Genomic DNA, 12,507 nt, shown 5'->3' on the forward strand with positions numbered 1-12,507 from the left:
ACCAACACTTGTGATATTTTCCAGCTGCCCCCATGGCTTCACATGACCCTAATCGAGGGGAGGCTCAGCAGGTGCTACACCTTGACCAAGGGTGACCTGCAGGTGAGTGGAGGGAAGAAGTGCTTTACACCTCCTTTGTTAATGATGTGCCCAGTGTCATTTATGCTACACAATGTATTGCTTGATGTAATTTTGAGAGAGAAAATTAAACGCCGTGTTGCAATAACAAATCTACTTCAAAGGAAAGATTTCTTTTTTTTTTATAATTGAATATAAGAATATTAACTGCTGCTTTTTTTACAGCTAGTTCTGGCTGACCTTCACTGGAAAAAGATGAACCATTAATAACATAACCATTATCAGCCATGATCATAATAAATGGCGATGCAGGCTCGAAGGGCCGAATGGCCTACTCCTGCACCTATTTTCTATGTTTCTATGATACCTTGTGTAACAATTATAACATGTTGCATTTTTTCAGTATGAGGAAATTTATAGAAAGTAAACAAATACCTATTTAACAATTTAAATAATAGCTTTAAGGACTTTAAGAATTTCCAAGTGGACCATAGCTAAAGATATATCCGTGGTCTTCTGCTGCCGTAACCCAGCTACTTCAAGGTTCGATGTGTTGTACATTCTTCTGCACACCACTGTTGTAACATGTGGTTATTTGAGTTACTGTCACATTCCTGTCAGCTTGAACCAATCTGGCCATACTAATGTTAGTAAAAGTTGGTTATTTTGTAGTGAACAATAATTATTACTGTTCAGTCACTTTGGAAGGTGAAACATAGGCATCTGCTGTTGTCAAGGTCACTGGGGCAGATTTCATACCAGAACCACATTCCTAGTACAAACGAAAATCTTGTTGGTGAGTTGGGGTCAAGTTGCTCAAGAGGAGTTAAGAAACTTGATGATCATTACTTGTACCTCCTGCCCCTCTGCTAGGACTGTACACACTTCCTTCCTGGAGTCTAATAGGATAGTGGAATCTTCTGCAGATTTCTCAGCTCTGATAATGCACTCACCGAACTTAGATTAAACTGAAGTGAAAAATGAAAAGGAAAATTTGACTGATGGAGGAAAGGTAAACAAAGTCTCCTTTTTGATTTAGTTAATTCAGTTTAAATTTTTTTAAAATATTTGTAATTTTTAACATTTCTTGACTGATTTTTGGAAGACTTACAACAGCATAAGCTGGCAAGCTTAGAGTCAACCCTCATTGCTGTCAACACAGCCAGTCATTCATGTCAAGGCCAGAGATAACTTGCACATTGTCATTGATCTGGAAACCATGCCTTGGGTGAAGCAAGGAGGATCAATGTGATGCCAATGAATTGCATTCATGGAGCAGTGGAAGATCTGATCCGTGATCTGAAGACTGCAAGCCTCTTAAATGTGGTTCCAATCATTTGCTTCAATTCGAAGTCTTGACTGGTAGTTCAAAATCAGCTGCATTGAGCTCCCGCTGAAGAGAAAGGCATTTATTAAACATTCATCCTCATAAAAAAATGTTTCATTCAGATCTGTTTCAGGGGTGTAATTCTTTGTATATAATCTGTTAAGAATTACCTATCAATGACTACATTTCAAAAAGAATTGATTGGCTGTGTGCTGAGTGCAACAGTTCCTGAATACAAATGATGTCATCCCCCCAAAATCAAATAATCAACCCAGAATTTACATAATAAGGGAAATGTAATTGAATTATTACCTTCTTCTGAAAACACATCATCTCTTGGTGCATCTTAACATTTTCCTCATGTAAGGTGCAAGTATAATACAAAATGTAGTAAATTACTTTTATAGGTCAATGAATGATATGCAATTCTTTTGAGTATATCACTGTAAGATACCAGCAGCTCAGATTTCAAATAGAGTTTGAAATTCCTGCAATTAACAATCACACAGATCAACTGAGAAGAAAAGATTTGCATTTATATAATGCCTTTTCAGCCCTAAGATTTTCCAAATGTAAATCAAACATATTTTGCCTACTTCTGTATTTCTGCAGAGAAAACATTAATACAAAATTCATCTAGCTGTCTACAGCGCTTTTTAAAACTTTCCAGTTATTTCTGCTAGTTGCTGATTGTATTGCAATGATCTATTAGCAACAAAAGGGGAAAACAGTTCATTAAATTGCCATTTACAATTGCATTCCTACTAAACTCCATTGCACTTTACACAAGCTCATCACTGTGATAAGATCACACTTGCCTGTAATAAGATAGCAAGCAGTGGAAGAGAAGGATCTGAAGGAGGAAGAGGAACAGAACTAGAATAGATCATCATCATCATTATGTGCCAAATTGTATGACATGGTTTTTCCATGACCATGACTGTTCTTGGCATTTTTTTCCACTGAAGTGGTGTGCCATTGCCTTCTTCTGGGCAGAATCTTTACAAGATGAATGAGCCCAGGCATTATCAACACCCTTCAGAGATTGCCTAGCATCAGTGGTCGTATAGCCAGGACTTGTGATACACACCATCTACTCAAATGACCATCCTCCACCTGTTTCCATAGCTTCATGTGATCCTGATCTGAGGTCTAAGCAGGTGCTACACCTTGCCCAAAGGTAACTGCAGGCTAGCGAGGGGAAGGTGTGCCTTACATCTCCTTCGGTAGAGATGTTTTCCCACCTTATCATCCAATGGGAACATGGTGTCCAATGGTGTTGAATTCAGTCATGCTTTTCCCAAAAATGGAAATGTTAACAGGAAATTGGGAGAACTGGAGATTGTTTCAACAAAGGAAAATAAAGGAAATGTAGGATTCTGAATTCTGAAGGGTTTTGGTTAAATACTTAGCAAGATTTGAAGAAAATCAATAGAAGTACAGGTGGGTTACAATTATTCAAACATAGTATTGGATGGAGAATTGATAAAGCAAGGTAATTAGTGTTTACAAAAAGGAAAAGATACTCTATTGGTAGCTCTATCTGGTTTAACAGTTGACTAATTATAGCCAGAGTACCATGAACAATTTTTGGTCACTTGTGAAGAGAAGATATTTCATTTGAGGTGGTCCAGTAGAGATTCACTTGGATGATCCAGAGTATGGAGGAATTTTCCTACAAGGAAGCGTTATATAGGTTGTGATGGTGTACTTGCAGTTCCAAAGAAGAAGACACAACTTTAGTTAAATATATAAGATCCATAGAGGACTAGAGAGGTTAAATGTAGTGAGGATGCTCCCTGACACAGAAATCAAAATCAAAAATCATCTCAGAATAAGGAGACATCCTATTTAGAGTGAGTTTAAGGCAATTTTTTCTCACTCAGATGTTATAAGTCATTGAAACCCCTTGTTACATAGAGCTACAGAGATGAAGTCTATGTCTGTATTTAAGACTGAGATATTTATTATACTTAGGTATGCACTCAGTGCCCACTTCATTAGATACCTCCTACCTCTGTTGTAAATCATGGTTATTTGAATTACTGGCACTTTTCTGTCCGTTTTAACCAGTCTGGCAATTCTCCTCTGACCGCACTCATTAACAAGGCATTTTTGCCCACAGAACTGCTCCTCTTTGTTTTTTTTTAATCACACCATTCTCTGTAAACTCTCGAAACTGTTGTGCATGAAAATCCCAGGAGATCAGCAGTTTCTGAGATACTCAAACCACCCCATCTGACACATTCAATCATTCTGCGGTCAAAATCACCTATATCACATTTCTTCTGCATTCTAATGTTCGGTCTGAACAACAACTGAACCTCGTGATGATGTCTGCATGACTTGCTGCTTTGAATTGCTGTCATGTGATTGGCTGAATAACTAATTGTATTAGCAAGCAGGTGTACGGGGTTTTGCCCGTTACACCATGACTTGCTGCTTTGAATTGCTGTCATGTGATTGGCTGAATAACTAATTGTATTAGCAAGCAGGTGTATGGGGTTTTGCCCGTTACACCACTGGTGGCTAGGGCAGCAATGAAGGGTCCTTTGTTGGTGTCAGGGCTTCCTCCATCAAGCCAGTAGCTTCCTCTCAGTTTTGACTATTGTCAGTCATACAAATCCCAGGTGGAGACTTAGGAATACCGTCAGGCATAGATTTAGAAGCAACACACATAAAAGTTGCTGGTGAACGCAGCAGGCCAGGGAGCATCTCTAGGAAGAGGTGCAGTTGACGTTTCAGGCCGAGACCCTTCGTCAGGCGTTTATAGATTTAGAAGGTTTTTTTCATTGCTGCTTCTGTACCAATTTTTTTTTAACTAGTCAGTGTAGTTAGCCCTAAGCAGAACCCCCAAACCTGAAGGACTTGTAGACCACTCTTAGTCTGGCCTCTACCCTTTGACCTGTTTGGCATGGGAGACCTTACCAAGAGTCAAAATTACGAGGCACTGACTCCAGTCAGGTCTCTAAATCAATGAACCTTCAAGCCTCTGTACCTAATAAAGTGGCCACTGATCTTACTGTTCAAGAGAAAATCTACCAACAATTATGTTTAGTTTGAGGACAATACAAAACCCTACCTGGAAAGTTGGCAAATGAATATCTCTGTTTTATGTAAACTCTGAGAACAGAAGTACCTGCCAATGTTGTTTAATTCCCACTCACACATGCAGCAATGGAAAGTAATCCGACCATCAATTTATATAGCAATGCAACATTACGAAGAATACTCTTTGCTTAATTGGACACTGTCCACCATTCTTCTTTCCAACCAGAGCAAGTACATTTGTTCCAGATTAATTAAACAACTGAATGACTTCATTCCCGTTGACATCTCACTGTATTTGAAATGCAGAAAGCCTATACGGATTACAATTCAATATCTGCAGCATGTTCTTTTTTCTTACATTTATTTTACATTGAAATAGATTTAATTTTCATTTAAGGAATTTAAAAGAAATCTCAAGATAAGTGAGATATATCAGAGATAAATCAAAATGTTACATTGTTTAGGTACCAGAAACAATCGACATGTAGAATAAATTGAATTAAAAATCACTGTTTTGGCTGTAAAGAAGCAAATAAAAGCAATGCATTCAAGAGTTTCCAGATGCTACCCGATATGTATTTAGTCTCATTAATATTTATTGTAAAAAGATAAAAAAAACTGAAATAATGAGAAATTGTGAAGTTCAAAGCTATTGCATGGAGTTATTGCATACTTCATACCACCGTGATGGAACAGGAAACACGTTTAATTTATGCAATCGTTTCATTATTATAATTTCATCAGCTACACCTATCATAATTTTGCTTTTGTACACCTCAGCACCCAACTTCATAAGATTTAGGATAAGAGGTATGCTAGTAATAATTAAATCCATCCATGCACCTCTTAATAGAAACATAGAAAATAGGTGCAGGAGTAGGCCATTTGGCCCTTCAAGCCTGCACCGCCATTCAGTACGATCATGGCTGATCATTCAACTCAGAACCCTGTACCTGCCTTCTCTCCATACCACCTGATCCCTTTAGCCACAAGGGTCTTATCTAACTCCCTCTTAAATATAGCCAATGAACTGGCCTCAACTGTTTCCTGTGGCAGAGAATTCCACAGATTCACCACTCTCTGTGTGAAAAAGTTTTTCCTCATCTCGGTCCTAAAAGGCTTCCCCTTTATCCTCAAACCGTGACCCCTCGTTCTGGACTTCCCCAACATCGGATACGATCTTCCTACATCTAGCCTGTCCAATCCCTTTAGAATTTTAAACGTTTCAATCAGATCCCCCCTCAATCTTCTAAATTCCAGAGAGTATAAGCTTAGTCGATCCAGTCTTTCATCATATGAAAGTCCTGCCATCCCAGGAATCAATCTGGTGAACCTTCTTTGTACTCCTTCTATGGCAAGAATGTCTTTCCTCAGATTAGGGGACCAAACCTGCACACAGTACTCCAGGTGTGGTCTCACCAAGGCCTTGTACAACTGCAGTAGTACCTCCCTGCTCCTGTACTCGAATCCTCTTGCTATGAATGCCAGCATACCATTCGCCTTTTTCACCGCCTGCTGTACCTGCATGCCCACTTTCAATGACTGGTGTACAATGACACTCAGGTCTCGTTGCACCTCCCCTATTCCTAATCGGCCGCCATTCAGATAATAGTCTGTATCCCTGTTCTTGCCACCAAAGTGGATAACCTCACATTTATCCACATTAAATTGCATCTGCCATGAATTTGCCCACTCACCTAACCTATCCAAGTCACCCTGCATCCTCTTAGCATCCTCCTCACAGCTAAAACTGCCGCCCAGCTTCATGTCATCCACAAACTTGGAGATGCTGCATTTAATTCCCTCGTCTAAGTCATTAATATATATTGTAAACAACTGGGGTCCCAGCACTGAGCCTTATGGTACCCCACACATCACTGCCTGCCATTTTGAAAAGGTCCCGTTTATTCCCACTCTTTGCTTCCTGTCTGCCAACCAATTCTCTATCCACATCAATACCTTACCCCCAATACTGTGTGCTTTGAGTTTGCACACTAATCTCCTGTGTGGGACCTTGTCAAAAGCCTTTTGAAAATCCAAATATACCACATCCACTGGTTCTCCCCTATCCACACTACTAGTTACATCCTCAAAAAATTCTATGAGATTCATCAGACATGATTTTCCTTTCACAAATCCATGCCACTTTTACTTCTCACCTTACTACTTTTTGTTTCTACTGTCATTTTACACCCCTCTGTGCACTTGTTCTCATCTCCCTGCCACATTAGTTTAAATCCTCCTGAACAACAGTAGCAAACGCTCCCACTAGGACATTGGTTCCTTCCAGTCCAGTCCAGGTGCAGACTGTCCTGTTTGTACCGGTCCCACCTCCTCCAGAACTGCTTCCAATGATAAACTTAATAACCTGTTTGGTTATTGTTTAAGATAAGGGATGATGTGGAATCTGCCATCCAATTAGTGGGACGTTTTTCTTGGTGAGGTATAATAAGGTTGGTCTTGGTTTTTGTTCAAGAGGAGATGAAGAGAGAAGACATTGGGAAAAACCGGTCGTAGCATAAAATCCAGTGGGAGACCCGTATGTTTGAAATAGATCGCGAGCGATGTTCGGAAAGTGGTGAGTGCTTTCACGTTGACTGAGGGTAGTGCAAATGGTAGTGGAAGTCAGTCAGTAAGACTGGAAATATGGTGGATGTCACAGTAGGGTTCTTCTGGTTTAAGATGGCACTGGCGAAGCTCAGTAATTATTTGCTGGTGGCAAATAAAACAAAGAAAAAAATCAAAAACTTTATTAATTACGTTGTTTTCTGGTAAATGATCAGTGCAAATGATAACCTGCAACTTTCTTGTCGGAGTTGAGCTTTTGAACTGCCTGAACGACCTGACATTTTTGCAGTGTGAACTGACATCTTGAAGGTGCAGGATGGTGTGCTGTGTATGGGCTGTACCAAGGTAGTGGGGTCTGGGCCCAAGAGTGGGCAATGAGCCAATGCTGGAGTGGAATAGGAGGATATTCAATGCAGCAGAACTGAGGGAAGGAGAGCGGAGGGGAGGCAGAGTCAAGACAGAAGGATCCACGCCCGAAAGCGAGGAAAGACCCAAGGTTTGATCAATTTAAACATGAAGCTGATTGGAAAGATCAGGTACAGGCCGAATTGAGGTGGCAGGGCTCAGGCCCGATAGCGTAGTGAAGCAGCAGGGCCTGGGTCCAAGAACATAGAACAACCTGAGGTTTGGGCAACTTAAGTGTCGGGCCAGATTGAAAAGCTCAAGGTGTCAAGGACGGAGGCGAGAGACAAGTCAGTTCAGCTCGCTGTCTCTGTGAGGTTTACTCACCTTCAGCTTGCTGCTCCACAAGGTTTATTCATCTCTGTAGTGAACTAAGGCTGTGGGCTGCAACTATGGGCTTCTGAATTGGCTGTGGTGATGCCTGGCTGTGGACTCACTTTTGTGAACTTCAGTTCTGAATACTATTTGCCTATTCTGGTTGTTTGCACAATTAGTTTGCTTTCTCTCTGCACACAAGATGTTCAGCAGTCTTCTTTGTTTTAATGGGCTCTAATGGGTTTATCTGTTTTGTGGCTGAATGTAAGGAGACAAATCTGAAGGTTGTATAACTTATACCTACTTCGATAATATATGTACTTTGAAATTTGAACTTTGAAATTAGGGTGGGCATTTCCATTTTTAAATGGTACAGTCGATGTTTCGGGCAGAGACCCTTCGTCAGGACTAACTGAAGGAAGAGCTACTAAGAGATTTGAAAGTGGGAGGGGGAGGGGGAGATCCAAAATGCTAGGAGAAGACAGGAGGGGGAGGGATGGAGCCAAGAGCTGGACAGGTGATTGGCAAAGGGGATATGAGGGGATCGTGGGACAGGAGGCCCAGGGAGAAGGAAAAGGGGGAGGGGGAAAAAAAACCCAGAGGATGGACAAGGGGTATAGCCAGAGGGACAGACAGAGAAAAAGGAGAGAGAGAGAAAGAATGTGTGTATATAAATAAATAACGGATGGGGTACGAGGCGGAGGTGGGGCATTAGCGGAAGTTAGAGAAGTCGATGTTCATGCCATCAGGTTGGAGGCTACCCAGACGGAATATAAGGTGTTGTTCCTCCAACCTGAGTGTGGCTTCATCTTTACAGTAGAGGAGGCCGTGGATAGACATATCTGAATGGGAAAGGGATGTGGAATTAAAGTGTGTGGCCACTGGGAGATCCTGCTTTCTCTGGCGGACAGAGCGTAGGTGTTCAGCAAAACCATCTCCCAGTCTGCGTCGAGTCTCGCCAATATATAGAAGGCCACATCGGGAGCACCAGACGTAGTATATCACCCCAGCCAAATCACAGGTGAAGTGTCGCCTCACCTGGAAGGACTGTTTGGGGCCCTGAATGGTGGTAAGGGAGGAAGTGTAAGGGCATGTGTAGCGCTTGTTCCGCTTACAAAGATAAGTGCCAGGAGGGAGATCAGTGGGGAGGGATGGGGGGGACGAATGGACAAGGGAGTCACGTAGGAAGCGATCCCTGCAGAAAGCAGAGAGAGGGAGAGGGAAAGATGTGGTTAGTGGTGGGATCCCGTTGGAGGTGGCGGAAGTTACTGAGAATAATATGTTGGACCCGGAGGGTGGTGGGATGGTAGGTGAGGACCAGGGGAACCCTATTCCTAGTGGGGTGACGGGAGGATAGAGTGAGAGCAGATGTGCGTGAAATGCGGGAGGTGCATTTGAGAGCAGAGTTGATGGTGGAGGAAGGGAAGCCCCTTTCTTTAAAAAAGGATATCTCCCTCGTCCTGGAATGAAAAGCCTCATCCTGAGAGCAGGTGCAGTGGAGACGGATGAATTGCGATAAGGGGATGGCATTTTTGCAAGAGACAGGATGAGAAGAGGAATTGTCCAGATAGCTGTGAGAGTCAGTAGGCTTATAGTAGACATCAGTGGATAAGCTGTCTCCAGAGATAGAGACAGAAAGATCTAGAAAGGGGAGGGAGGTGTCAGAAATGGACAAGGTAAACTTGAGGGCAGGATGAAAGTTGGAGGCAAAGTTAATGAAGTCAACGAGCTCAGCATGAGTGCAGGAAGCAGCGCCAATGCGGTCGTCGATGTAGTGAAGGAAAAGTGGGGGACAGATACCAGAATAGGTTTGTAACATAGATTGTTCCACAAAGCCAACAAAAAGACAGGCATAGCTAGGACCCATACGGGTGCCCACAGCTACACCTTTAGTTTGGAGGAAGTGGGAGGAGCCAAAGGAAAAATTATTAGGAGTAAGGACTAATTCTGCTAGACGGAGCAGAGTGGTGGTAGAGGGGAACTGATTAGGTCTGGAATCCAAAAAGAAGTGGAGAGCTTTGAGACCTTCCTGATGGGGGATGGAAGTATATAGGGACTGGACATCCATGGTGAAAATAAAGCGGTGGGGGCCAGGGAACTTAAAATCATTGAAAAGTTTAAGAGCGTGAGAAGTGTCACGAACATAGGTAGGAAGGGATTGAACAAGGGCTGATAAAACCGTTCTGAGGCATGCAGAAACGAGTTCGGTGGGGCAGGAGCAAGCTGAGACAATAGGTCTGCCAGGTCAGGCAGGTTTGTGGATCTTGGGTAGGAGGTAGAAACGGGAAGTGCGAGGTGTGGGAACTATAAGGTTGGTAGCAGTGGATGGGAGATCCCCTGAGCGGATAAAGTCGGTGATGGTGTGGGAGACAATGGCCTGGTGCTCCTTAGTGGGTTCACGATCGAGGGGTAAATGAGAGCAGGTATCCGTGAGTTGTTGCTGTGCCTCGGCAAGGTAGAGGTCAGTACTCCAGACTACAACAGCACCCCCTTGTCAGTGGGTTTAATAGTAAGGTTAGGATTAGTGCGGAGGGAGTGGAGAGCAGAGCGTTCGGAAGGAGTGAGGTTGGAATGGGAACAAGGTGCAGTGATATCGAGACAGTTGATGTCCCGTCGGCAGTTCGCAATAAAGAGATCCAGAGCAGGCAGAAGACCAGAGCGGGGTGTCCATAAAGAGGAGGAGGGTTGAAAAGTCCTTGCCGAAGAAGTAGGCTCGGAGACGGCGGAAGAAGAGTACTTATCCTTGTAAGCAGAACAAGTGCTACACATGCCCTTACACCTCCCCCCTTACCACCGTTCAGGGCCCCAGATAGTCCTTCCAGCTGAAGCGACACTTCACCTGTGAGTCGGCTGGGGTGATATACTGCGTCCAGTGCTCCCGATGTGGCCTTCTATATATATTGGCGTGACCCGACGCAGACTGGGAGATCATTTTGCTGAACACCTACGCTCTGTCCGCCAGAGAAAGCAGGATCTCCCAGTGGCCACACATTTTAATTCCACATCCCATTCCCATTCTGATATGTCTATCCATGGCTTCTTCTACTGTAAAGATGAAGCCACGCTCAGGTTGGAGGAACAACACCTTATATTCCGTCTGGGTAGCCTCCAACCTGATGGCATGAACATTGGCTTCTCTAACTTCCACTAATGCCCCACCTCCCCCTCGTACCCCAACCGTTATTTATTTATATACACACATTCTTTCTCTCTCTCTCTCCTTTTTCTCCCTCTGTCCCTCTCACTATACCCCTTGCCCATCCTGTGGGTTTTTCCCCCCTCCCCCTTTTCCTTCTCCCTGGGCCTCCTGTCCCATGATCCTCTCATATCCCCTTTGCCAATCACCTGTCCAGCTCTTTGCTCCATCCCTCCCCCTCCTGTCTTCTCCTATCATTCTGGATCTCCCCCTCTCCTTCCCACTATCAAACCTCTTACTAGCTCTTCCTTCAGTTAGTCCTGACAAAGGGTCTTGGCCCGAAATGTCGACTGCACCTCTTCCTAGAGATGCTGCCTGGCCTGCTGCGTCCACCAGCAACTTTGATGTGTGTGGCTTGAATTTCCAGCACTTGCAGAATTCCTCGTGTTTCCATTTTTAAATGCAGTTTTTGACATTTTAGTTGAAGCAAAGAAGAAAAAGAGAGAGTTCCTCTGGTGGGCAGGAAGCCTTCCAGTTGTGTATTGCGGTTATTGAGAACAGGATCAAAACTCATCTCCCAGCAATTAAGTCAGTAGCTTCTCTTGCTCAGGCAACACATTCACACCACTTACAGTACCTACCAGGAAGGTCTACCAATGGGGACTCTAAACTTTCAATACATTCATGAAATTACCCCAACAATATACATTGAAGCTTAGAAAATTTGAAGTGTTACCAGTGAAACTGATGGATTGTGAGAGGATTTCATAAGAAAGAAAATGAGTGGAGAATTCCTTTTGTGAAGGAATCTATAATAAAAAACAAATTCGAAGTACATTTTTTATCAAAGTATGCATAGTATATTGTATACAACCTTGAGTTTCATCTTCTTGCAAGCAAACACAAAATAAAGAAATACAATAGAACCCATTGAAAAAATCCCACAGATCAAAGACCATCAAACACCTAATGTGAAAATAAGAGGATAAATCATGCAAACAACAAAAAAGTAAACAAGTAACACACAGAATATTAACAACAGAGTCCCCGAAAGTGAGTCCATAGCAAGTGAAGCTCGTCCAGGAGCCCAAAGGCTGCAGGGAGCAATAGCTCCTGAACCTGACAGTGTGAGACACAAGAGACCTACACCACTTACCCAATGATAGTAGTGAGAAGAGAGTGAGACTGGTCAAATGCATGCAGATGGCGCTGAACACCTATTTGCTTTCCGCTCTTATCCTTGTGATTTTAATACTGCTTGATGCTTTAGTCAGTGCAGAGTAATAGAGCTGACCACGGGTTCATCTTCTGCCATCAGGCCTCAACACAGCATCCACCAACAACATCCTCCCCGCCCCCCAGTGATGGCCACCCCAACTCTACCTGCACTCTCGAGAGTCTAGTTCACCAAATCCCCCAGGAGATCACATACTTTTTCCCCTTCAGAGTTTTATCCTCTCCATCAGTTCTGAATCTTTGAATTCTTAATTCTGACGATGATACTGAACCATTGCATACGCTTTTCAAGCTCGAAGTAGATAGACTTTTGGCCTTTAGGGTTATACGTGAACAGTGAGGAAAGTGTGACTAAGGCTGTTTCAAACTGTATATCAAATCATTTCATAGTTTA

The sequence above is a fragment of the Mobula hypostoma genome, chromosome 5 (genome assembly GCF_963921235.1).
Source record: "Mobula hypostoma chromosome 5, sMobHyp1.1, whole genome shotgun sequence".
Classification (NCBI taxonomy): Eukaryota; Metazoa; Chordata; class Chondrichthyes; order Myliobatiformes; family Myliobatidae; genus Mobula; species Mobula hypostoma.